Raw genomic sequence first — 24,729 nt, 5'->3', positions numbered from 1 at the left:
CTGGGGATTTACCAATGGGAGAAATTATTGCAGAATCACCATCAAAAAAAAAAAAAGTTTCAGAACATTCATTAGCATTTCAGAAAATTGGGATGTTGACATTCTTTGGATTAGGTGAAAATCTGTCCTAGGATAACCTGTGTGCATTGCACACATGCATGGAAAGTGTCTCAGAGTCTCCTCCCCTGTATAATTTTTTTTACTGTTTTGAACATTCATTGTTATGCAGAAAAGTTAGGAATATCCTCCAATTTGCCTTACAGTCAAAATCAACTATGATTTCACCCTCCCCCTCATTATTCCTGGGTGTAATTGCTAATTTGTGAGACTAACTCTGTAGGACCCATACTCTCCCCTTAGGCTTTGTAGTGGAAACCTGCACCAACAGCAGATGAGTGAAGTACCTGTGTTTGCACGGAGACCAACAGCTGCTCCAGAAGGAGAGAGTCATAGTGGGTATTTCTGGAGAATTTGAATCAGAAAGTGTGACGGTAATATCAAGGCCAAGAGAAAATAGAATTGGATTCTAAGGGAGAAGTTTGCTCTATAGGCATAATTTTGGGGAAGAAGCCAGCTGAGACAGTCAAGGCCAAATTTTGTCACCATGGGATATGCCCCTGAGAGGTTCAGCCAAAGGACTCAACCGTTGGAAGTTTTTCAGTTTTTTTTTCTTTTTCTCAACCAGTGTAAGATTAATTTATAGTGTTTAGGCAGGGGGAGAAGTTGGGGGATGGGGTCAAATTGGTGGCAAGCTGCCAAAATCTGCTTAACTTCTTTATCAAAAGAAAAATAAACTTTCATCTGCTTTTCTGATGTCTTTGAGTGTGAAAATGGGTGTGTTGCAAACTGAATGCAAAAGCTGCTGCACAGCAATGAATTTCAAATTCTAAAAGTTTATGAGACATTATTAAACCTGTAGTTATGGTAGTATGTTAGCAATTGCTGAGTTTTACTAGCCTTACTTGAGTTCACTTAAAAAAAAAAAAAAAAAAAAAAGAAAAATCTCAGTGAACTGCTGCTGCTCTTGGTTTCCAATGGCCAATGTTCAATTGCTGCTTGGATTTCTCTGCTGATTGCTTTGATTTGCTGCTCAAAGGCCAACATGTAATTCACTCAGTCTGGTCCTGAGACTGATAGCAGTTTTTTAAAGTGCCATCTCCCGGTCTCAGTTTTTATTATTTATTTATTTAGATTGGTGTAAGGCCACTGCAGCTTGCTTTTCTATTGTGATTGTTAAGTGAGATGTGCTAGGTCTGCAACACAGACCTATTTTTTTTTTTCCTCTTTCCACTTCTATCTAATTGTTGTAAAACTGCAATTTTTCAAGGATGCCAAAGCTCCCAAAATATTTTAACTCACACTTTGGTATCCAAATTAACCATTGGCTTAATAAGTTACCCAGTTACTGAATTTTCCTGGCTCTTCTGTCCATTTTAGTATTTATATTTGTAAGACTTCTTTAAATATGACCCTATTTTTGGTCACTTTAGCTTTGCTAATCTTTAATAGTTAGGCTTAAACTTTGTCAGGTGTCTGCATCAAGAAGAATAAAAAAACAACAGCAACACTGTTTCATTTATATTTTAAGTGTAAAATATATATATATATAAAGCATTTTTAGTCAAGTATTTTGAATCAAAGACCTGACAAAGTCAGAGATTTGGTTACATGGGTCAGAAATATATCTTTTTTATATTTACCCTAAAAATCTTCTGATATTTGATGAAATTATCATTTTTTCTTGGGGGCGTGGTGTGTGTGTGTTTGTTTAAGAAATCCAAATCCAAATATACATGTATTTTTAGGAAAAAAAAAAAAAAAGGGAAAAAAAAAAAAAAGAAGAGGTTGCAAAGCCCAAATGGAATAAAGCATTGACACTTTGGGTGTTGAAAATTTCAGTTTTGCCCAGCTATTTCCAGGTAATTTCTTGCTTGATGCTATGTTCTAACATGCTTTTGGATATTCAGTTATAAAGCTATTAGGAATATCAATGAAAATGGCAAGAAATCAAAATTTTTTTTTTCCTCAGAAGATTTAATGTAAGCATAGTTAAGCAAACAAACCCCTCTGTCACATGTTGAATGTGAAAAAAAGTGAAGACAACACTGTAGAGTTGCTCATGGTGGATGTGACAGAGTTGCAGTTGAACATGTAAGGGTTTTCCTAAATGTTAAGTCTGTCACAGGCAAAACAGTCTCAACTTGGGAAATTTTATTAATTTATTGCCAACTTTTAATTACTGATTTAGTACTGAGGAAATAATAATAATAAAAAAGACAAAATAAATGAACACTTGGGGAAGCACCTGTCCTCTTTTTCCAGGCCTGGCTTTAGTCTGACGCCTCTCCTTCTCAGCCCTGTCACCACAGGCATCACCACAGCCTCTTGTGGTCCCCTTGGTGAGGTGATGGACTGCACAGCAGGGTGGGGACACCAACCTAAGGGCTTTCTGCTGCTTCTCACTTGCTTTTCGGACTTCCTTGACAGGCTGAAGTTTTGGGGTGCTCAGTTAGCAGGGATTGGTGATGAGCAGCCCAGGATCTCCTCCACACAGGTCCTCCGCTACCCACACCCTGCCATTTAGAATGAGTAGAAATTTAGGAATGTTGCCTAGCTTTATTGATTCCTTAAGTATATCTCTTGTAAATGCAGGACATTTTAGAGAATATTTGTTTAGAGCATCTGAATATGAAGTCACGTAGATACGCACGTTATTTGGAATTGGATTATGCTGAACCAAAAGTGCTTTTGTGCAAGGGCACCTTGTATCGTAAGGGTGGGCCAAGACATCTCATCATCAAGTGAATGCTAATGGAGCTTGCCATAATTAAATGTCTCTGAAAAACCTGGAGACAATTTCCTAACAACAACAACAAAAAAAATCTGAAGGCATTTTGTGGTAAGAATATAAGTTGCTATTTGAATATTGGCATCTTTCTTGGTATTGATAATCTGCTGAATAACTTGAGGTGAGAGCACTGTGGGTGAACATACCCTGAAATGCAAATCTCAGAAAACACATTCAGGTGTAGTATATTTGGTATGGAGCTGATTCATTATTAACTTTTATATTTAAACTGCTCCATGAAATTTTACTTTAGTAGATATTTGCTCCTTTCCCCGCCCCCCCCCCCTTTTTTTTTTTTTTTTTTTTCCTTCCCCAAATGTTACATATTAAGTATTGAAGAGCAAAAAAAGAATCAAATATCTTTTCCAATGTTTTCTGGTTCTGGGACTGAAAAGTTGCTCCAGCAGTTTTTTCCCTCTAAGTGTTAGGCACTGCTATTTGAAAACATAAGGAGAGAAGCAATAGGATGGCAGTGTCTGTTAAAAGCAGGGGCTTAGTGAAGAGAAAGGACTGCGCAAACAGGAGTATTATACTGTTTTCATCCTGTAACTTACTTTGTTATGTTGGTTTTTAAATACATTTTGGAAGAAAATAATATCCCTGCTTATATTTGAACTGCAGTCAGCTCTCTGTGCAAATGCCAATTGATGTGAATGAGTTATACCAGCAAGAAATAAAGATATAATATGTTATTTAAAAACCTCACTTGTCAGATAAAAGGGAAAATAATTTATTAGGATTATATCTTACTGTACCTTTGGAAAAAAAAAAAAAAAAAAACAACATTAAAAATACAAACAGTGAAGAGAAAAGCATTGGGTGAAGAAGTACTGTTAAAAGAGCACATCTGTTTCAAATTCTTATTTGGAAAAAAAATCCCCACATATGTTTTTATTTTAAATTTGCATGTGTGTTGTTATCCTTGTGTTAACTATTAGCTAAATAAAATTATTGAGAATCCATTTTTCAGTGAAGTCTGGTTAGCAATATTTGTACACATTGTGAAAGAGATAATTTGAAAGCTAATTGAAGCTTTGTGAGGAACCAATTCCCTCCAGATTCCTTAATTTAAAATACCTGCCTTTTGTGTACCAGTATTAACCAAAAACACTATTTATTTTGGAAAAGAAATAATTTTACTATTCAGTTTGCATTTTTGACATGCCTTGCTGGAGTACAGCATTGCACAGAAGTATGTCACAAAGTTTGCTCCAGCCTAGCATACACAACTGTAGTGAGAACTGAATTGTGGAGGAAAACGTTTGGTTTTGGTTAACGACATACAAGTATATAGCCATGATCAGTTAAGACAGCTATTTTTGATATACCCTTGTAAAGTTAATAAGTCTTCTACTGAATATATAGGGGAATCTCACACCCAACCTAGCCATTTGGCTATAAGTAGAAGTGAAATCCCACTGCCATTGAAATCAGTGGTAAAAAAAAACACATCACCTTTCTTCAGCGGATTTTATCTCACAGCCTTTGTATGGGTCTCCCCATTTCAGTCTGAAATTTTATAATGATGTGTAGCGAATGAGTATTTGCATTATTTTCACTTGCAAGGTCTCTGATGCTAGAAAAACTACATGTGCAAATGTCTAGAGTTGTCCACTTCTGCCTTTGTCACCAAATTAGGACCCTTGACTCTCTTCAAATTCAGTCAAGAAGGATGGAACAATTTAACCCATCTGGGATGTGATCAGCTGGAGGGAACTGCATCATGCTCTACATACACACACACACACACACACATATATACACACTCTATACAGGTGGGATAAACCTGGCTGTAGAGGTGCCCATCACTCCTGCACTCCCCCCTCAGATGGTCAGGGGATACTGATCTCCTCTCTGTTACAGCTGCTCTCAGAAATAGTCATTGGACTTACTGTAAAAATGATTAAAATCAAGGTGGGACTTCGCCAGTTAGTGGCTAGAGTAAGCCTGCTTGACGTGAACCAAGAAAGTCCACAGGTGAGAAGGGATTTTTACTGTGTGTCGCAGGAACCAGAAACACATTGGATGCTGGCTTTTGAATGAAAATAACTTTATGGACTCATTATGCTCCCTTCTCCACTGCAGAAAAGTCAATGATTCAATATCATTGCCTCTGCTACTTTATTGCTCCAAAAAATAGTCATAAAAAGTAGCAATAGAGTCATTAGAGAACTCTATTAAAACCATTGCTCTGCCTCTAACTGCTGCAGGAAAAGAAAAAGGCTTCTGGACCAAGGTTTTCTGTCCAAGATTTTTGCCCTCTGCAGAGACGAAGGAGGCTAAAAAAGAAATCCCTGTCTGTAGTTCTTGCCAAATAGGCATGGCTTCAGTATTTGGAGAGCCCCTCTCGGGAGGTCGGGAATGGTTTGATGTAGAAAGATTTATGGGCACTTAAAACTTATAATGAAACTGTTATCTTTGCTCTCTCTGCTCTTTCTAAATCATATAAAATCAGGTGGTATGTACTCACAGTAGTATTAATAACTGTCAAGTCAGGTATAAAGCAAAAAAGATTCCTGACTTATGTAGAAATTAGAGCCGAGGCTGAAAACTGCTGGTGGAGAAGTGATTTTTGTGTTGTCTCCAATAGTGAGTGAGGTGCTGCTCTTGCAAATCATTCGCTGTAAGAAGACCTCGTGCCAAGTCTCATTAACTTCGGCAGGAGCTTCATGAGTGCTTGGGGATCCTGCCATTCAGAGCAATTTACGTGACCGAGGCCCAGATGGAGAAAGAACATTTTGTGCTGGAGGGCAAGGTCGGGAGCTGCTGGCAGCAAGAGCAGCAGAGGGAGAGAAGCAGGGCAGGAGTGAAGGGGAGATAGAAAGATGTTAATGCAATCACCACTGGAAGAGGTCTCTTGGTTTCAAAAACCAACTGAAATACTTTTATTTCTTCTCCCCTCTTTCTTTCAGTCAATGAGATAGGTGTTGAAAAACTTGTTTGTAGGGTGAGTTTCTTCTTTTCTCTCACCCCCTTTAATGAGAGTTTTGCTAATGTGGTATAAGTGTGTGGCATTAATAATCATTAAAAAGTGTCTACAAGTTTGAGAAGTTTGATTGAAAACAGAAGTGTGTGTGATTTTGTGCGTTCGAAGTCAATACACAATCTATTTGTGCTATACCACAGTATACCATAAATTTGTTTTAAATGACTTTTTGTAACACTCAGAGACTTGCTGTTTCAACTGTCTTCCCCTCCACCCCCAATGGCTAAACACTTTTTATCTCTCTTTCTGAAATCTTATTCTGTGCTCCATATGTGTGAGCTCTCCTTTTGAAAACTTGCTATTAATTTTTATGGTTAATTTTTATGTTTGGTGTAAACAGGAAGCATGGAATCCAGGTCAGTCAGCTTGAATCCATGGGAAAATGCCCCTAAAATTAATTTATGATGGATGAGATTGATGCTGAAAAGACTGACTTGGTTTATTTAATTACATTTGGAGAATGAAGCTGAGGACTTGACAGCACCAAATGGAGGTAGGCACAGCAAACCCCAGTTCTTGGCAATCTTCACTCACAGCTTTGTCCATGCAGCTCTTTAATGATTGGTAATATGCTGCTCTTTGGCAACTCCTGAACAAAATCCTGAGTTGATTTTGCACCCAGGGGAGAGTACAAATCACTGGTGCGATGCTGTTGATGGTGTTTATTTTTTGGGAGTTTCAGTAGTGTGAAGAAGTGGTTCTGAAATGAAGACTTGGAGAGGGAGGAACAGGAGAAGACTTCCTAACAGGAAAAAGAGTAGCAAAGGCAGGGAAAGAGGATACGTCTTACCACCATGCCCAAGGAAGAGTGGAGATTTTGAAAGCTCAAGACTGGGTACTGCTTCACCTGTGGAGAGCATGTGTCCTTGACAGGGATTTCTCCTTCCATGTACACCATAACTGCTTAGTGCTAGGTGGGCTACAGTCTGCTGGCAACAAAAGGATGTTAGCAAACTCATTTCTGTTTCTCATCTGAATTATCTTTAAGCTTCTATGATGGTGTAATTTCTTTTATTACCATTAATGAATCAATTTTTTGACTGTAGTGTCAGAATAGCTCTCATATACATTAGCATGAGAACAACTTTGAGCGAAAGCTTTAAGTGCTGCCCCTTCTCATTTGGCTAATGAAGGGAACAACTGATGAAGTGAGTTCACACAATTTCATTCAATTTGAGTTTTAAAATGCTTAGCTACAAAAGTGCTAAGAATTTTCGTTTCTGGAAAAAAAAAATAAAAGGATGACTCAGAACAGAGCTCCTAGTTCAAACTTACTGTAGTGATTTTTTTTTAAGCTTTGCTTCTTTTGTTGGTGTAGGAAAATGTAAGAGCTGAAAATATTTTTCTGTTTTAAACAAAGGGAGCTGTGTTTCTGGGTTAGGGAATGCTGGTGCTGTCTCTTTGTATGGGATCTTGACACTCTGGATCTATCACAGGAAAAAACAAGGCTTTGACATTGAATTAATAGTGCTAGAAACCTACCTTCTGAGTCATCAAAATTCAGTTTGGAGTAAAAGGAATTTTCTTCGGCTTAAATACGTGATTATTTTTTCCTATTTGTATGTTCAGCCAAATTTCAGAAACAAAGGCATGCATAAGTGCTAGCACTTTGTCATATTTCAGATGGTGATTGTGTAAAGTTCTGTTGCCTGCTCAAACGGCATTTCCATATGCAAACATGGCAATGTGTATGGCCACTTAGGTGTTTGCAAGCATACAGTGTGTGTGTACATGGCTATGCAATGGTACACAGACTTTGGCTGCGGAAATGTTGTCAATAAAGTGCAAAACCATAGATGTATACATAAGCACATTCCCTGCTTATTAGCAACCTGCCATAAACCCCTGTTGACATAGCTATTGGTTGTGCGTAATCATCATGCGCATTTTTAACTATCACGTTAAGATTCCCGGTTTCTTGTAAAATCAGTCACTACAGTATTTTCTTTTTTTATTAATACCTGTGTGTATGAGGTGTCTGACAGAGTTATTATCCACTTTGGTGATGAAAAACTCCTGCTGAGGTCCAGGAGAACAGGATTGCAAAGACCAGCATGATGTCTGTCTTATAAAGCGCTCATTCTTCTGACTGACCATCTGTGTGTGAAAAAGGACTGCTATTACGCAGCAGTAGTTCTGTTGAGTTTGGCCTTGATTTCTTTTTTCCAGATTCTGCCCAGCAAAGAGGGAGGGAGAGAAGGGAAAAGAGAATTTCATTGGGGAGTGGAGGAGGTGGGGGTGGAGGGAAGGAGGGCTGAAAGCTTAAAAAATGAGCGACTGGTAGAAGAGTACAGTAAAGTCAGTGAATAATTTTACTGTCCTGGTCTAGGAGGTTGGGAACATGCCATGTAAAACAATAACATCTTCCAAGTGAGAAAGGCAGAGAGGGAGGGGAAAGTTAGGGTGCAGAGTGGGGAGGGGACTGGAGGCGAGAGGGGGATTGGATCCTTGAGTACAGTCATTGCCAGTTCTTGGATCAGTTACTTTTTATTTTTCTTATATATATATATATATATATATATATATATATATATAAGAAAATATAGTGTATATATATATATATATATATATTTTTTTTTTTTCATTAAATATTTGACACTGAGTCAATGCCCAGGATATAAAATCTGTACTAGGCTGTTGCCATTGCTTGACAAATAACATTACAGGTAGGCTGCTGGCTTCAGGTTTTATCCAAATAAATCATTATTGCTTCTTTGGAGCCTTACGGACCTCACTTCTCTGAAGTTGTTGTGCGGCACTGATGGAGATCTGGAGGCAGGGCTCCAGGAAAGATGTTAGGGCTGCCATGTGACTTGGCCTGGAACTTTTTTAATTTTCCTTCTGTCTGTCTACTGAAAATGTTATCCAGGGGGTTTTTAAGGCTTCATAGATTTATCCATGTTTTCTAAAGGTCTAGTAGGCTTATCAATTCGGACACCTCCAGCCCGTTTGCTCTGAGCCAGGACTACAGCGCGTGTCTGGGATTTTGGCACAGAGGGCTTCTTGGTCAATGTGCTGAGCTGCTGGGAAAAATTTGTGAAACTGTGTGTGAGTTGCTCAGCTACTAGGTGCCTTGGCAAGGAGCGTGCTGCTTCAGGAAGCTTTGGGTAAACCTACAGAGCCTTTCCAGCCAGCCTGTTTTCTATGCCTGGTTAGACAGGGGTGTGTTGCAGGAGTGTTGGCCTTCATGTGTGCCATGGAGGACAGAGGAGGCTTTCAGGGCACAGAGGCCCAGAACAAAGGGCTGTCAGCTTGCCGTTGGAGAAGACTTCCTGTCCTGGTGGAGATTGTATATAAGGCTTGGGCAGTGGCCACCCGCAGCCTGGGTTTGGGTTCACATGAATACAATTATTGTGGTATCTTGCAGACATCTGGTTTGGAGCAAACTGATGGTGTGACTGAATGTGGCCCTTAGTTCTTCATTTAATTAGAAGTTAAACTCCAACAGGTCTGATGCACCATCTGGTGAGAAGATGTACTGTGTGTGCTCCTGGCTGTGCCCCTCCTCTTCCCCCAGCATCAACGCACCGGGGACAGCGACACCGGGCTGCTGGTGGATTTCATGCCTTTCTTTCATCAGTGGCTGAGCGTGTCCCAAGAGATGTTTCTCTGAAAAATTGCAGCAAACATGAGTCTCAGCTGCCAGTTTAACTGGTAGGTTTTTCTGGAGGGTGTGGAATTGTACCAGGCTCTGGGCTTCTAGTGCAAGAGGAGGGACGGGGCTAAAAACCCAGAACACTATTGGGGATATTGGATAATATCAAGCATTTCAGCCAGTGGTGATAAAAAGCAAGCCCCAGATAAACACTGAACTGGTCTGAAGAAAACAAAAAACAAAACAAACAAACAAAAATGCCAACCAAGAACATCAAAAAAGCGAGGGGTGGGAAGGGAGAGGGAAGAGGAATCTGAGCTTTCTGCATAAGGTCTTTTCATAAAGAGCTAACATATACCATAGCATTTACTGAGACACAGCAATGAGGTATGGAAGAGAAACACGTTTGCTTTACTAACTCATAACCCATGTCAGTTAAGAGGTATTTCATGCTTTCATGAGGATGGATGTGGCAAGCCTCCAAGAAATGGGTGAAAATGATGTAGAAAACGCTTCCCCAGTTAGCTAGAATGTTGTAATGATGAAGGAATAGTAATCACAGGAGGGGGAAGTTACTGACACAGGTCTGTTCCATGTCATTCAAAAATGATCTAAAAATGATCTAAAAATGGGAAGAATAGTGAAAGTACAAGATTTGCTAATAATACAAAACTATTCAGGAAAATCTAAAATCAAGTCAACCATGGGGAGTTGTAGGCACTATTATGATGCTGAAAGGCTGAATCTGATCACAGGTTATTTTTTTATCTCAGTAAATGAAGAGTGAAGAAACTAGTGCAAATTATACTTATTCCATGACATGCAGGAAATAGATATACCCATTTTGGGGGGAAGCATCTCAGGTGTCATTATGGACTGCTCTGACAGTCAGGTAGCATTTGGTAGGAAGGAAATAGAAGTCAAAGCACAGAGCATCATGCCACAGTGCAGTCATACCTGGTCTTCTGCATTCAACTCTGGAAATCTTGTCATTGAAAAATGCAAAGGATTTTTAAGAAAAACTGCAGAGATGGATCATAAAAATGCTATGGAATGCCTTCTACCTGACAAAAAGCTTGACGGGCTCCCTAAGCTGGAAAACACTGACTGCAGGCAAGGGATGATCATTGCCTCTGAAAGCAATGAGGGTGAATGAAAAATAGAAAAGGTGAATAATAGATGGAATTCTCTATACAGAATTTCTCATTCAACAGGAGCTACAAACACTCATTTAAATTCTCAGATAGCTGGTTTTAGTCAGGCAAGTGGAAGTGTGATTAAGTCATGGACTCCATTGCCACAAAGTATTTTCCTGGACAAAAGCATAAGCAGATCAGAAAAGTGTTAGGCAAATTTGAAGACGATTGGTTTACAAGTAGCTATTAAACATGATGGTGCAGATGCAAACTTTCTTAGTAAGTCCCTAAGCTGGTACCTTGCTGGTAGCTGGATGAATGTAGCAGGGAAAGTGTTACTTCTATATACACCTTTTAGATTGGACTACGTGCTCCTTCAACAGTGCCTAGATTATGAATCATATTTTTCCCCACTTGTTAGCATAAGAAATGACTGAGAGAATACTTGTCAGCCTGATGCAGGTGGCAGAGCACATTTCTGAGTGAATGGGGAGGATGTTTCTGCAGAGCTTTGTGAGGAGGTGAGCTCCTCACAGCATGCCAAGCGAACAGTGGTCGTGGCCAGGGTGCACATGCCCCTCTCTGGCTTTCCAGGTGGAGGGGATGATGGAAAGTACTACAAGGCAATGTGCTCTTCATTTAGCACAGTTCATCAGTCTCAGTCCCAAAGGTGATTGAAAACACATTTTTACAACAGAGAAAATGAATGGCCACAGTTAACTGCATAGATGGGAATCTGCTCTGGGAAAGCGAACAAAGGCTGATCAGAGGGTTGTGTTCTTGTTGATAGTGTGGCTGCTGATATTTTTTTCCATATCGGTGTCAAAGAGGGAAACCAGCAGCTCCTATGCCAATGAGAGGCCTATCTGCTATGAATGTCAGCACTTTGTAAACTACTTCACTCTACTCCCTGTCTCTTCCCTTCACCCCTAAGCCCCTGCTTTAATAAAAGTTTTGGATGGATAGAGATTCCCTGCAAGACTGAAATGTGCCATGTAGATGTACTGCAAGTGTGTAGAAGAACAGAGCGTCCTTTTACCATGTGCTCCGGGTTTCACTCACAAAACTCTTATGGTAAAAAAGAGTAAGAAAGACTGAGTGAGAGAAGACAGGTGAAAAAGTAAACATGCTCTGATTCAGACATAAAAGCTAATAAGAAAAGAGGGATCACCAAAACACTTGATAAGTCCATGTGAGTAGTCTCGAACTTTGAGTGTAACTTAATGAGTTGTGCTGAAGTTCTGAAATGCTTAATGCATTTTAGGTGGTTGTTTGCTTTTTTCCTTTTTGCTTCACTTCTGATTTCAGTCCAAAAGTGGAAGAGCAGGAAATCCCCAAAGAAAGGCAGTTCTGGAGATTTCCAGCTCATTTTGGGGCTCTAGAGATTCAGATAGTTTGGGTAAACCTGTGAACTTTTGGATATTTATCTGAACTGAACCTGAACTCTAAATCTTCTAAGGATCACCCGGCTAAGTCAAAGGGAGGAAGGCCTATAATGATAATTTTAATGTTCTTTTCTCATTCAGGCATGGATATGACCCTCCCCAGCCTCCTGGGAATTTCTGTGTGCTGCATTAAACAAAGGAAAAGCTAAATAATGTGTATCACATACGCACAATTAAACATTGTACGCACCATTACAGTTTCAGCTGCTATACATCCCAGTTGCTAGTTGCTGTCTTTGGAGGAGGATTTAGCTAGAAAACAGATGACTGTTTCCAACCTGACATCGCCTCTTATGATATCTGTCTTTCTTGTCAGTTGAAGAAAACTCTAGAAACAAAATTACTATGCTATAGGGAGCAAAACAATAAAAAGAAAATGAAGCTCATTAGCACTATATAAAGTATGTGTTTATTTTATTCCATTGAATTTTTAGAAATGAAAATAGTAACTTTTTCCTCGTCTGACCTTATAACCATAGCATCCGAGTTTTTGATGTTTATCTGTGGAGACCTCTGGGCAATAGGGAGCAGTTTATAATCTCTCTTTCATGGAAAAGAATTCTGAAGCACCAAAGATGCTATCATAACCTTCTTGATGTCAAAAGCAAAGCACTAGCTGATTTTTCTTGCAGATTTTACTAGAAGTAGTTAATGTAAGAAATTCATAGCAGAAGTAGTAATGAAGTCAAGATTTTCATCTACTTTGTCAAACTGTCTGCACATACCCCATCATCTACCATGGTTATCACTGGTTCAAATTTGTACTCTTGTGTCAAATGTAAGGAAGCCATTATACCTTCCCTGCTTGTTCTCCAGCTGTCATATCTCCTATCCTTTTGCAACTGTTTCAGGGATAACAGTGTTCTTACACTTATTAACAAATGTGCAAGGTGAAAACAATGGGTCTGTGTTCTAGTCCCCTTCCAGATTCAAGAAAAATAATGACTATAACAAAATTTCCTTGGTGAATCTACAAAGTAACAGTTTGGCAGCAAGCTGGAAGAGGCAGCATGCTTCATTGTTGAGGTATGGCAGTATAGTTACCTCTGCTCCTGTCACCTGCCTTGGGACAACATGCAATGACAAAAATTAGCAGCCTTCCTCCAGTCTATGGGGAGGGTAAGTGACCACTCAGTTAGTGACCACTCTCTGGTGGTGCCTGAAGTTACGAGGGATAAATCTGAAGCTTATTTCCCAAATGCCTTCCCAAGTTATACTTTTAATGTTTATGACTGTGTTACCACAACAGTAATCATTTGTGCCTTTTGAGCTGCCTGCCACTGCAGGGAAAGTTCAGAAGAGCTCATTTTGTTTTCAAGGGAATGTGGAAGCTATCAGCTGTCACTTTGGACTCCTGGGTTTTCAGCAGAGCTTGGCGTTCAGTAGGGGCATGGGCTCTCATCAACTTCTTTTTCGCAGATGACACCAAGTTAGGTGCGTGTGTCGATCTGCTTGAGGGTAGGAAAGCTCTGCAGGAGGATCTGGATAGGCTGCACCGATGGGCTGAGGTCAACTGCATGAAGTTCAACAAGGCCAAGTGCCGGGTCCTGCACCTGGGGCGCAATAACCCCAAGCAGAGCTACAGACTGGGAGAGGAATGGTTGGAAAGCTGCCAGGCAGAGAAGGACCTGGGAGTGATGGTTGATAGTCGGCTGAATATGAGCCAGCAGTGTGCTCAGGTGGCCAAGAAGGCCAACGGCATCCTGGCTTGTATTAGGAACAGCGTGACCAGCAGGGCTAGGGAGGTGATCGTCCCCCTGTACTCAGCTCTGGTGAGGCCGCACCTCGAGTACTGTGTTCAGTTTTGGGCCCCTCGCTACAAGAAGGACATCGAGGTGCTTGAGCGGGTGCAGAGAAGGGCGACGAAGCTGGTGAGGGGCCTGGAGAACAAGTCCTACGAGGAGCGGCTGAGGGAGCTGGGCTTGTTCAGCCTGGAGAAGAGGAGGCTCAGGGGTGACCTTATCGCTCTTTTTAGGTACCTCAAGGGAGGCTGTAGCGAGGTGGGGGTTGGTCTGTTCTCCCACGTGCCTGGTGACAGGACGAGGGGGAATGGGTTTAAGTTGAGCCAGGGGAGTTTTAGGTTAGATGTTAGGAAGAACTTCTTCACTGAAAGGGTTGTGAGGCACTGGAACAGGCTGCCCAGGGAAGTGGTGGAGTCACCATCCCTGGAAGTCTTCAAAAGACGTTTAGATGTAGAGCTTAGGGATATGGTTTAGTGGAGGGCTGTTAGCGTTAGGTTGGAGGTTGGACTCGATGACCTTGAGGTCTCTTCCAACCTAGGAAATTCTGTGATTCTGTGATTCTCTCTGTGGGAGCGGATGCATGTTGAGATCTCCTCAAAACTTGAGGACTGCTGCTAGGTTCCTCAGGCATATGAGATGTCTGTTGTGGCATTTAGACCAGGCTCAGTCACAGATTTTTGACAGGGCTCTCAAATCAGAGTTAATTTATGCTTTCAAACAGGAACTACGTGAGATTCAGTGACTTTGCAGGACTTCCATATTATTGACATTTGGATAGTTTTCTGTTTTCCTGTGCCTGTGGATCTATGCAGGCACAAAGTCCACAGATATGAAGCTACAAGAGCCGCAGCTTAAGGAACGATTTTCATCAGTCTTTGTGAACAGAGATTTTGGGTTTGGCATACTTCCCTTGCACATCTTCACATGGCACTTAGTCTTTCTTCCTGAAGCTCCTATGAACATTGTAGTGGAACTTTTTTTATTTTTATTTATTTATTTATTTATTTTTTATTTTTAATTCCCCCCCTTCCCCCCCCCCCCAATGAAACCACTGAAATGAAGCACTGAAGGAGAGAAAGATATTAAAGAACAAATCTTGCAGAGGTAACGGCTTAGGAGAAACATCCATGCCAGCAGGATGCAGGAATGCCTCCTAGATACACTTAACCTGGTATGTGCAACTGTGTTTACACAGCAAATCAAAGAAGATTAGCTACTATACACAAAGTCCAAGCAGATCTGAGCCAGGGGAATTATACTTATTCAAGGGATATAGCACAGTGATCTTTTTATGATCAAAGATTGCTTTGGGGCCTTTCCCACAGATTGAACACTTAGCATCATCTTGAGATATAACTGTAAAACTGATTCAAGTGTTCACTGTCTTGAAACCTTTTTAGTTTATCCCAATTTGCATCTTTCCTCTTTTCTCCTAGTATTTATAATATTTATTTTGCCATCCAAAGAATGGTTATGACCTTCTTCTGAAAGCAGAGTATTTGATGTATACTTACAAAATTGAATACTTGAAAAAAATATTTATATTCAAGTCTTGTGATATCTGTTATTCTGGAAACATTTCACAGAGGTTTCACTGAACGCGGGTCACCATCTGCAGTAAGATTCTAGTGCTGATGCTGCTTTATCTCAGAGAGAAAGAGAAACCAAGCAATAAAATGGGATTACCAGTGGAAATGAAAACATTCAAAGGAGTGAAGCATAAAAATAAGCAGTCTCTCACACCCTCAAAAGAGGGTCTTTCAAATGGGGCTTCAGATAAGGAAAAATTTCCACTGGAGGTGCAATTAGGAGAAATAATTGGGTCACTTGAATGCTGGGTCAGTTGACCTGGACCTTGTTGCCTCTTAGGGCTGATTCTGTACTGAGCTACTGGCTCAGCGGAGCACAGAGCGTGACTATACGTGGTCTTTGCGGAGCTCTGATTCATCTCTTTCTGAATCTGAGTGCAACAGGCTGAAGCACAGACTATTAATATTGCCAGACCATAGGGGAGCCAAGATCTAGATCCAGATGAGGATCTATACAGCGTGGTTTGGATCCTGCTTGTCCCTTGAGCACTGCAGTACGCCATCTCACTTTTGCTTTCCCTTGTTTCTCATATTTGTGAGTCATGCAATTCTGTCGACTCACAGCCTGGTGTCTTCTCTCCTGGTGAAGTCTGAGAACGATGATTAAAGTCTTATGTTCTGTTATTCCACGAGTTGCCATGGAAATGAGCTTGAGGTTGCAGATTTAGTGAAGTATCCTATCTTGTGAAACAAAGGCGAGAGGGAAGTGATGCTGTGGGCCAGAAGCCTCATGTGAGAGTCTGTTGCCTGAGATCAGCCGAGGTCAGTCTGGCTGTCTTGGTACTTGCTATTTTGTCTTGCAGCATGTCAGGAAACCTCATTAGGATCTGTTCTGATTAAGAATTGCTTGTTACTTAAATACAGATTTTAGAGCCTCATTTCCTATGTCCTTTGAAAATAATGACTGTGAAATTTTGGTTGTTTAGTAACTGAAACTCTTTTACTTGCAGAAAAAGGAATAAAATATGCCCCAAACCTAAAATTCAAGAAAAGCTGAGAAAAGTACCAACACTCTCCTTATTAGTACAGGAGGCAGTGGATGTCCAGAGAGGAGTATAAAAACAGAGCATTATTAGAATGATCTTTCATTGTTAAACTGTTGAAATAACCGGTAATCTGCAGTCTAGGGACTTCCCATTACAGAGATTGTACCTTCGCCTTTTTTTTTTTTATGCCAGTGGTCCTCGCTTCCTTCATATTTAGTATGATCCAAAATTATCCATCGTTTTGCAGGCTGGAAGAAACACCTCTGCATGAAGTTGTTAGAAAGGGTGGTGCAATCTCTGAACAGCCGGTATTGTTTCCTAGTTGGTGATACTGCCAAGTGTGTAGGAAACGAAATTCTTCCTGTACAACTATTTCCTATAATTTGTACCTTAATTTCCACTATGCTGAGTAAAATCACTTCCTGTCCTGGGGTGGTCTTTGTTTTCTCTTTGGGTGTATGAAAAGGCTGGAAAATGATATGGATTGATCAGGATTGTCCTTTTCCAGAACTCTGTGCCGTGTGACCTGCAGGATTGTGCTGGGAATTTCCCCCCTCATATCTGAGCCCTGCGTATGATTTATAGGAGAAGAATGGAAGTCCTGACGTTCGCAACACAGAAATGTCTATTGCTTATTTCCCAGTAGAACTTTTGAGTTAAAAGATTTAGATGCTTTTCTTTATTAAATGGTGTGTATACTTCAGTGTTTTCAACTCAAAGCCCATCAACATATCTTCATATTTTGTCAAGGGGCCCAGCTGCCAATTCTCAGTGGAAGTGCTGTTAGCAGTGGTGGTAATCCAGCATGGTGGTCTGAGGAAAGGATAGGAGCCAGACGTTTGCATTCAAACTCCAGTTTTCCCCTGTATTTGGCTACAGTCACTGAAACCAGAGGTTTAAAAAATAAAAACCAAAACAAAACAGTATCTGCTTTGTGATAAATAAGCTGGTCACTCCAAAATCAGATCCCCCCACTTTTGAAAATGTTTCTTACCTTTGTGTCTCTGTTTCTTGATCTGTCAAGTCTCAGTGGTGCTGTATTTTTTAAAACAAACTTGGCTTTTTGATAGATGGTTTCAGTGCAGTGGTTAAATATGAGAACATAAATGTGTGGATGGCAGATTAGGTTGTTAATTTTGGTCTGTAATTGCAAACTGAGAGTAGAGAAGGAAAAGTTGTACAAAACCAGATTATGTATTTGAGACTTGAATCACTGCCATTAAATCTCCATCTCTCTCTCTGTTATGCAAACACGACCCCAGACCTCATATTATCTGCTCTGGCTTCCAGCTCATCCCCACTGGCACCACAATGGCATTTGGCAGTTCCTGAGGTGGGAGAGGGAGCTGAACATGTGCTGCGTGGTGTCCTGCAGCTCTGCCCCAACACAAAACACACTTCCCACCTCCAAGATGCTTTTTCATGTCTTCCCCTTCTGAGCTTTCGCTCTTCCCCAGCCTTCACAGGATGGTGCTCCCTTTTCTATCAGAAAAGTTTATGTTCTGATTGCTAATTTTAACCTGGTTATTGTTTGTGAAACCAATAATTGGAAAAAGTCAGTTATTGGTTAACAGCTTTAGCAGTAAATCAGTTCCAACAGCTCTTTGCTGCTGCTAGCATGAATCCACGTGCTTCTCAGCTAGAAGCTCTCGTCTCTCTCTCCTCCTCTCTCCCTGAGATCCTTTGCTGGATCCATATGGTGTTGAGGATGTAAGCACTTCAGAGGAGTGTTTCAATATACAGTTATGATTCTAATTTTTGGCATCAGCTTTTTATTACAAGTTGTTGCCTGGCTGGAGGCGTGAGAGAGTGGGAGCAGAGAGGGCTCTCTACCATGTGTGAAGCAGGGAGACGGCAGGCAGCAGTAGCAGAAACAATACAATTGCATTTCTCTGGAGCATGAAAATGGGGCCTGGCCCATGCTCTCTTCCAGAGATCCTACCTATCCCCTGATTGATATGTTGGTAGCTCTGGGGTTTTTCGTGTGGGCCATGATAGTTCCGCTTGGAGGAAGGGTTAGAATTTCAACCACAATAAATGTTGCAGCTCAAGTGAGTAGCATGCAAAGTGTTTTGGTCTGGCATGAAGTATAAAACCCAAACCTCTGTTTTAACATAAAGTCTAGCCTAGGTACCAGTGGTCGTTATGTACCCTGTCTTCAGTTTGGTTTTCTTGTAGGTCTAAAAATGTAATGAAAATGTAAGCAGATGTGTTTTTTATGAACAAATAGAGAATAAATATCCTGATAGGCAGTTTTTTTTTTTTTTTCTGTTTTATGTTAGGCAGAAGTTAATACACATAAAAACAGTAAATGCCAACTAATTTTCAAACAAAACCCTAGTAATAACTGTAGGAGATTGTGAGAAAGTATCAGAGACATAGAGTAAAATTTTCTGACAAGCACTTACAAAATGCAGAGATGCAAAGATAAAACTGAACTCAAAAAAAAAAAAAAAAAGATGTCAAGGACATCTTTGGATGAGTTTTGGACCTTCCTGAAAGTAGTCAGGGAACAAATGAGTGTACAGAGTCCTTCTGGAGGAGAAAAAGATGGAAGTATTCCATGGAGATGTATTAAAGTAAATCCAGAAGTGAACTGATGACTTTACAACCCTCAAACAAAGTATTCCAGATCGTTTGTCTTATGCAACGGGATCATGCATGAAATATGAAAATGCGTACATGACCTTCTTTTAAACTGCTGTGATTTACTGCTGCCAGAATGATGAGAGAACGAAGATGAGCATATGAAGAAATCAATGTTATGTGGGATTGCAAAATGATGCTAGGTCTGATGAATCGTCCTTGAAATCCTTTAGCCACAAGAAGTCAGTTGCTTTGCTCAGATGTTTCAGGGTGGATATCTGATTCGGAAAGGCTTTAGCTCTCTAAATGATTTTCAGGAAAGTGGTGTTTGCCTTTTTTTAGTACGTGTTTATCTTTTATGCAATCTTCTGAATGGACATAGTGTTTTTTTTTTTGTGTTTTTTTTTTTTTTTTTTTTTAATATTTCTGAAAACAGGAATGTTTTAATTTCCCGAAGCAGCATAAAAATAGTAAAATTTACATTTTTCAGGTTATTCAGCAACCTTTATTTGCTTTGCATGGCTAAATGTGATTTTGTTTAAAAAACTGCTCTACTTTAATTAATACTTTTCATTCATATTTATAATTTGACATGTTTCTCCTATTTTCCTTAGCCTTCTCAACACCTTTGTTCTGTGGCTGCTGTCTTCAGATGATAGTTCTGAAGCAGGCAAAGGAATAATGGAGGGAACCAAAGATTTTGGCTTTGTTTCTTCAGAAGATGCCATTAATCTACTGAAGTAAAGAAAAAAAAAAACACATTTTGAGCTAAAAAAAAAAAGGGGGGGGGGGGGAACGACAGTATAGCCTTAAAATTATAATACAGTTGTGTTCAAGACAGGACCGTAACATGACTTCTGGTTTTCATTACCTGTCAGTGTTTCCTGCAGTGCAGGAATAAATGTATCTGATATTTACAACTTTTTTTTTTTTTTCTCCTTTTCTCTATGTGCTTTTGTGAACAACGAGTGCAACAAGTGGCATGCCTGAAACCTCGAGATGCCTCAAGCGGACATTGTTTTCCAAACATACTGAGTTCTCAGCGTCAGGTCTGTTGAGTGAGTCAAGCCAGGGGTCCAAAATCACAGGTTACTTTTGAAAATCTTTAATGGGCTTTGACCTAACCAGTTTTGGTCTGTTCAAGAACTAGCATATAAAGTTCAGTGCAGTAGTCTATGGAAACCCCGTGCCAGCCTCAACTCTTGCTTCCTTCTGCCAGGGACCCCTGAAATGTGGCAAGGCTTTACTAGACCAGGGTGTTTTGTTGTCTTCTTCTCAGCTCTGCTACATCTCTAGTAGCAAACTTCTCTATTGCTACAGAGTCCTCTGCTGTAGGGCTGTGAGAGCAGGAGAGTGCTCCTTCATGGCCCAAATAGTTTCTGCTTATGATAATGTTCCTACCAGAGACGCTGGCTGAAAGCCCTTGCACATGAAACTGTCTTTAGTATCATGCATCCCTTCTTACCAGAAGGGGAGGGGGATGACATTTATTTCCCTGAAGTTTGCGGCTATAGGGCTTAGACTGGTCAGACTTTACCTTGCTTCTGCTTAAAAGTAGCCAACACTTGGTAGGACAGGGCTGTGTCCTCAGGGGAATGATGTAGAGCATGTTAATTGCATAAGCATCACAGCTTGTGGTAAGTTTGGCTGTACATGGGTCTGATTCACCATTACTTTGTGGTTATGTATAACACAGAGATTTCTTTTACTCAAATGTATTTATTTGTTTGTTTTATTAGAAAAACTGTGCTCAGACAAGATCAATCATTTTAGTCAATTTCCAGTGTTTTGATGAAAAATCACATCTTGTAATATTTATTACTATTGGCATATGTTATTGCTATTGCTGTAATTTTCAGTCAGACATGTAAGTTTGTTTTAATTTTCAGAAGTAATTTTTTGCATTGGGCCTGTATTTAAAAGTGACTTTTTTTTCTTTGGATCTAATTTGACAGAGAACTTCGATAGGGACGAGATCAGCTTTAAGGGGCTTTGTTCAGGTGTCAGGATTTCGGGACTGGCCTTTCAGTAGATGAGTCACTTGAAATGTAACACTTTCTGGGAGCAGAGGGAAAGGAAACATTCTGTTTGTGTCACTTCAGGGCATTCTAACCATCAATTTTCATGGTTGCACAGCTCAGTTTTACTCATCTGTTTCTAACAGTGTTCCTATTACCACGCCACAAAAGCTGTGGATCTCCAGAACAGCACACTTGGGGCTGAGGAGCTGATGTCCACACTGAATGCATCTCAGGTGGTTTACCTTGGACTCTTTCTATGTGGCTGGAGTGCAGTAGGTGTGCTGCTGGAGTGGAGCTTCCCATTTAGTTCTGTCACCCAGTCTGTGAGCCTCAAGGCTGTTTGAAGTGCAAACCAAAGCATGGTAAGTGGGATGATGAAGACATTTTCTTCAAAAGCTTGTTCCTAATTTGAAACAGAAAGCTAGTGTGGTCATACTTCCTTTATTTCTTATGCTCAATGATTCCTGACACGTTATCCTCTACGTCAATATCCCTCACGTGGTTAAATCTTCAGAAATATAGCTGTGCTGTCATGCAAACTTAAGCATTATTTGTTTTTCCACATTGAACAAACAAACAAAAATTAGTATTGGAAAAAGTCCTGTGCAATGTGCATCAAAATATGTGGGAATGGTTGTACTTCCTGTGTGTCAGATCATTGATAAGTCATCTGGAGCAAGCATCTTGTGTGCAATTTTCATCGTTCAAAATGCAGATTAATTTTCACATATTCAATGGCCTTCAGCAGTAAGTTTTTCACAGCCCTATGCTATCTACAGTTTCAGTTATGATTTTTACCTGACCTGGATTCTCTTCTCCTTACATTTCATTATCACTTTTACATAAACTCTGCTTCCACCATATTTTGTTTTATCACCTACCTTCTGAGCCAAAACCACAAGTGATAATGATGTGATATATCTACCAACCCCAGCACAACTTAAATTTAGAAGCAAGAGGTGTCCTATTATATTCAGGATTGTCTTCATCCATTAATCAACTGTGTAAGTAGACCTACAAATTCAAAAGAATGCTATGCTATGTTAGCCATGGTTTTCTATGTCTGTATGTTCAAAAGAAAGCTAAGGTCTAGCATCTCTGGATGTTTCTGGTATATAAAATATATACAACAAACAACCATTAACGAATTTTAAAATTGTAATGCTTATTCAGTCCACTCAGTGCTCTTGAATGTGAGCCAACACTAATTCAAACCCAGTTGATCCTAATAAGTAACTAAGACCCCATTTCATAAACATGCAATTCTAGCTTGTTATTTCTGGCAATGCCATTAAGTAAAATTCTCTACCCTCAGAGCGACAGAATTAAGGGATTAGGGATAAACTGAAAATTGTGAATAATTCACGATTTCTTCCTTCTCCTTCTCCCCACTGAAGGCAACTTTAGAGGGGGTTAATAACTGCTCTCAGTCATACACCTTTTCTTTTGTGAGTCATGTACAGGAGTGTGACTGGCCAGGGCTAAGGATTTGCTCGTATGAGTGGAGTCTAGGATCAGATGTTTTCTTCAAAGAATACTTCCTATTATTGTCAGAGGTTTGCTAGGACAAGGCACCACCAGCTGCATTAAAAACTATTACTTACACCTGGTAATCCTGAACAAGACGTGCGTCCCTAAAGTGTGTTGTCCCATTGCATTGTTATTTTCAAAAGAAACCTATGACATTTCAAAAGAATCTGACTTTGTTGTTGTTGTTTGTTTCTAAGGTGCAGTCAGTGTCATTTCTTCCCATGGTACTTTAGATAATCTGGAACATATGTTATCCTTGTTCCTTAAACATATTTTCTCTTCTACTTCTGGGATTTTGCAGAAGGATATTTAAGGATGATCTTGTGGAAAATTTTTCAGCAAATTTCCAGTAGATAAGTTATATATCTGAAGTCATCCTGCTCAGCCTCTGAGCCTTCTTGCTAATGCTGCAGTGTTCATATGATGCTGTTGTACTGTTGCAGAGCTGTAACAAAATTAAAAAGAGAGGTCTAGTAAAATGAAAAGTCAGGATACTAATGGTCTCACAGGCTTGCTGCCTTCTTTATTCAGATTAGCTGTGCTGTTTAGGAGCACTCAGTAATTTTTCTCAAAGGATTGCTGATGTAGTTATTGTTCTGGGCTTTCTTTTTTTCTTCATGTGCAATTATTATTTTTATCAGAGCATGTGGGGAGAGTGCTGTGCTTGCAGCTGTGTGAAGAATACCTTCAGAAAAGGCCAACTCAGTTTATAAGAGAAATCAGGTGTATTGCTGTTAAGTTTTGGGTCAGTAGCAGGGCACCAAGTGGCTTGGCTTTCTTCAAAAACAGACTAAGGCTTTTGATTTCTGAACAGAACAGGGGAATGCATGCAACCCACAGAGACTGGAGTCTCTCCAGGACTATCTAACATAATGAGAGAATTCTTTGTGAAATACATAAAAAGATGACATTTTAGTGGTGAGTGAAATATTTGATTACTTTTTCCATAACTTAAAATAATTGCAATGTTCTTTTGCAATCCCGTTCCCGGTGAGGACTTGGAATGTGTAACCTCACCATATATCTACCTTGGAGACATCTCCAGGGCAGCCTGTGGTGATATGGAAAAATGGGTTGAAAAGTTTTTTTTTTGTTTTGTTTTGTTTTTTTTTTTTTAAGCCCCAATGAAAAGCTACACACACATTCATCTGGGAAGACATCCAGAAGATGAATTCAGACTTGCAACTGCAAGTTTGAGGTGAGGAAAACTGGTCAGGGCAAAGTTTGTTGAGTACTGTGGTGGCCAAGTGAGATGAGGGGAGTGCCAGCATCCCGTGGCCATTTGCAGAAGGGGAGAAGCAGCACACAGTGGGTGGCAGGCGCAGTCTGGCTGTGCCAGCTCACCACCCCTGTCTCCTGGCTTGCTTGTTCCTGTGCCCTTACAGGGTTGATGCTAAAGTGCTTTAACTGCGAAGGGTGGACAGACAGGAAGGGATAAAATTTGTGCTCCCCTCTGTGCTGAGGGCTGAAATGGCTGCAAGATATCTGCATTCATCTTAGTTCTGACAATCATTAATGTGATTGTCACTCTAATGTATCAGTGTGTGAGGAATAAGTGAATAATAAGTAAGGGATTTTAGCACTTTTGTGCACAGAAGAAGGTGTGATGTTTCTGGTTAGCATGGGTTGTGGCTTAGCACGATCTTTCACAGCAAAAGTTATTTGTTAAATTTAAAGGCAGAATGTACATCTAGCTTTCAGCAGCAGTTAAAGAACAATTAAACTCTATTAAATTGGTCTCGACACTCAGGACATACATGCCCCTGCAGCAGTAGAAATTCTTCTAAGCACTGTGTTATGGCTTCTTATTCCTTGTATGGAGACACTGAGTGGCTCTGTCACAGATCAGCATAGTCCTCATGCATGCAATAGGCAGCAACAGCAGAAAAGGTTGGTGTCTGCCCCGTGGAAATGGCAACTGGACATTCAGGAGGAATCTCATGGGTACAAGGACCATTGCCACTGAGAGCTGCAGTGGCATATAAAACAGGAATAGAAAGGAATTGGTTGATTGGCTGAACAGAAGAGTTAAAGGTAGACCCAATTTTTCTGCTCCCACCAACACCATATCCCTGCTAGCAGTGTGCTGTGCATACCTGGTCACTGAGGACAGAGGATCTATTGCTCAGCATGGGTGTTTATCACACTGTTCATGGATAGTTCTTTCATATTTTGGATTGTATAAACAACAGAAGACACTTTCTCAAAGAATAGTTTGCATCTGGACAGTAATGACACAGCATTTCAGGGGGATACAATCCTCTG

At 40.2% G+C, this 24,729-nt stretch overlaps 1 protein-coding gene across 1 annotated transcript in view; it reads left to right on the top strand.

Moving 5' to 3' along the window:
• The window catches only part of BICRAL (BICRA like chromatin remodeling complex associated protein), a 245,051-nt gene that overhangs the window by 88,392 nt on the left and 131,930 nt on the right, over positions 1-24,729 (top strand). Inside the window, exons 14-17 of the mRNA XM_084514469.1 lie at positions 6,175-6,327; positions 9,283-9,488; positions 19,883-19,962; positions 21,078-21,296. The gene's annotated coding sequence lies outside the window, so the exon portion shown is untranslated. The remainder of the gene's footprint in view (positions 1-6,174; positions 6,328-9,282; positions 9,489-19,882; positions 19,963-21,077; positions 21,297-24,729) is intronic.

The sequence above is a fragment of the Aythya ferina genome, assembly GCF_964211825.1.
Source record: "Aythya ferina genome assembly, chromosome: 3".
NCBI lineage: Eukaryota > Metazoa > Chordata > Aves > Anseriformes > Anatidae > Aythya > Aythya ferina.
The sequence above is the reverse complement of the archived record's forward strand: the minus strand, read 5'-3'. Positions and strand labels throughout refer to the sequence as shown.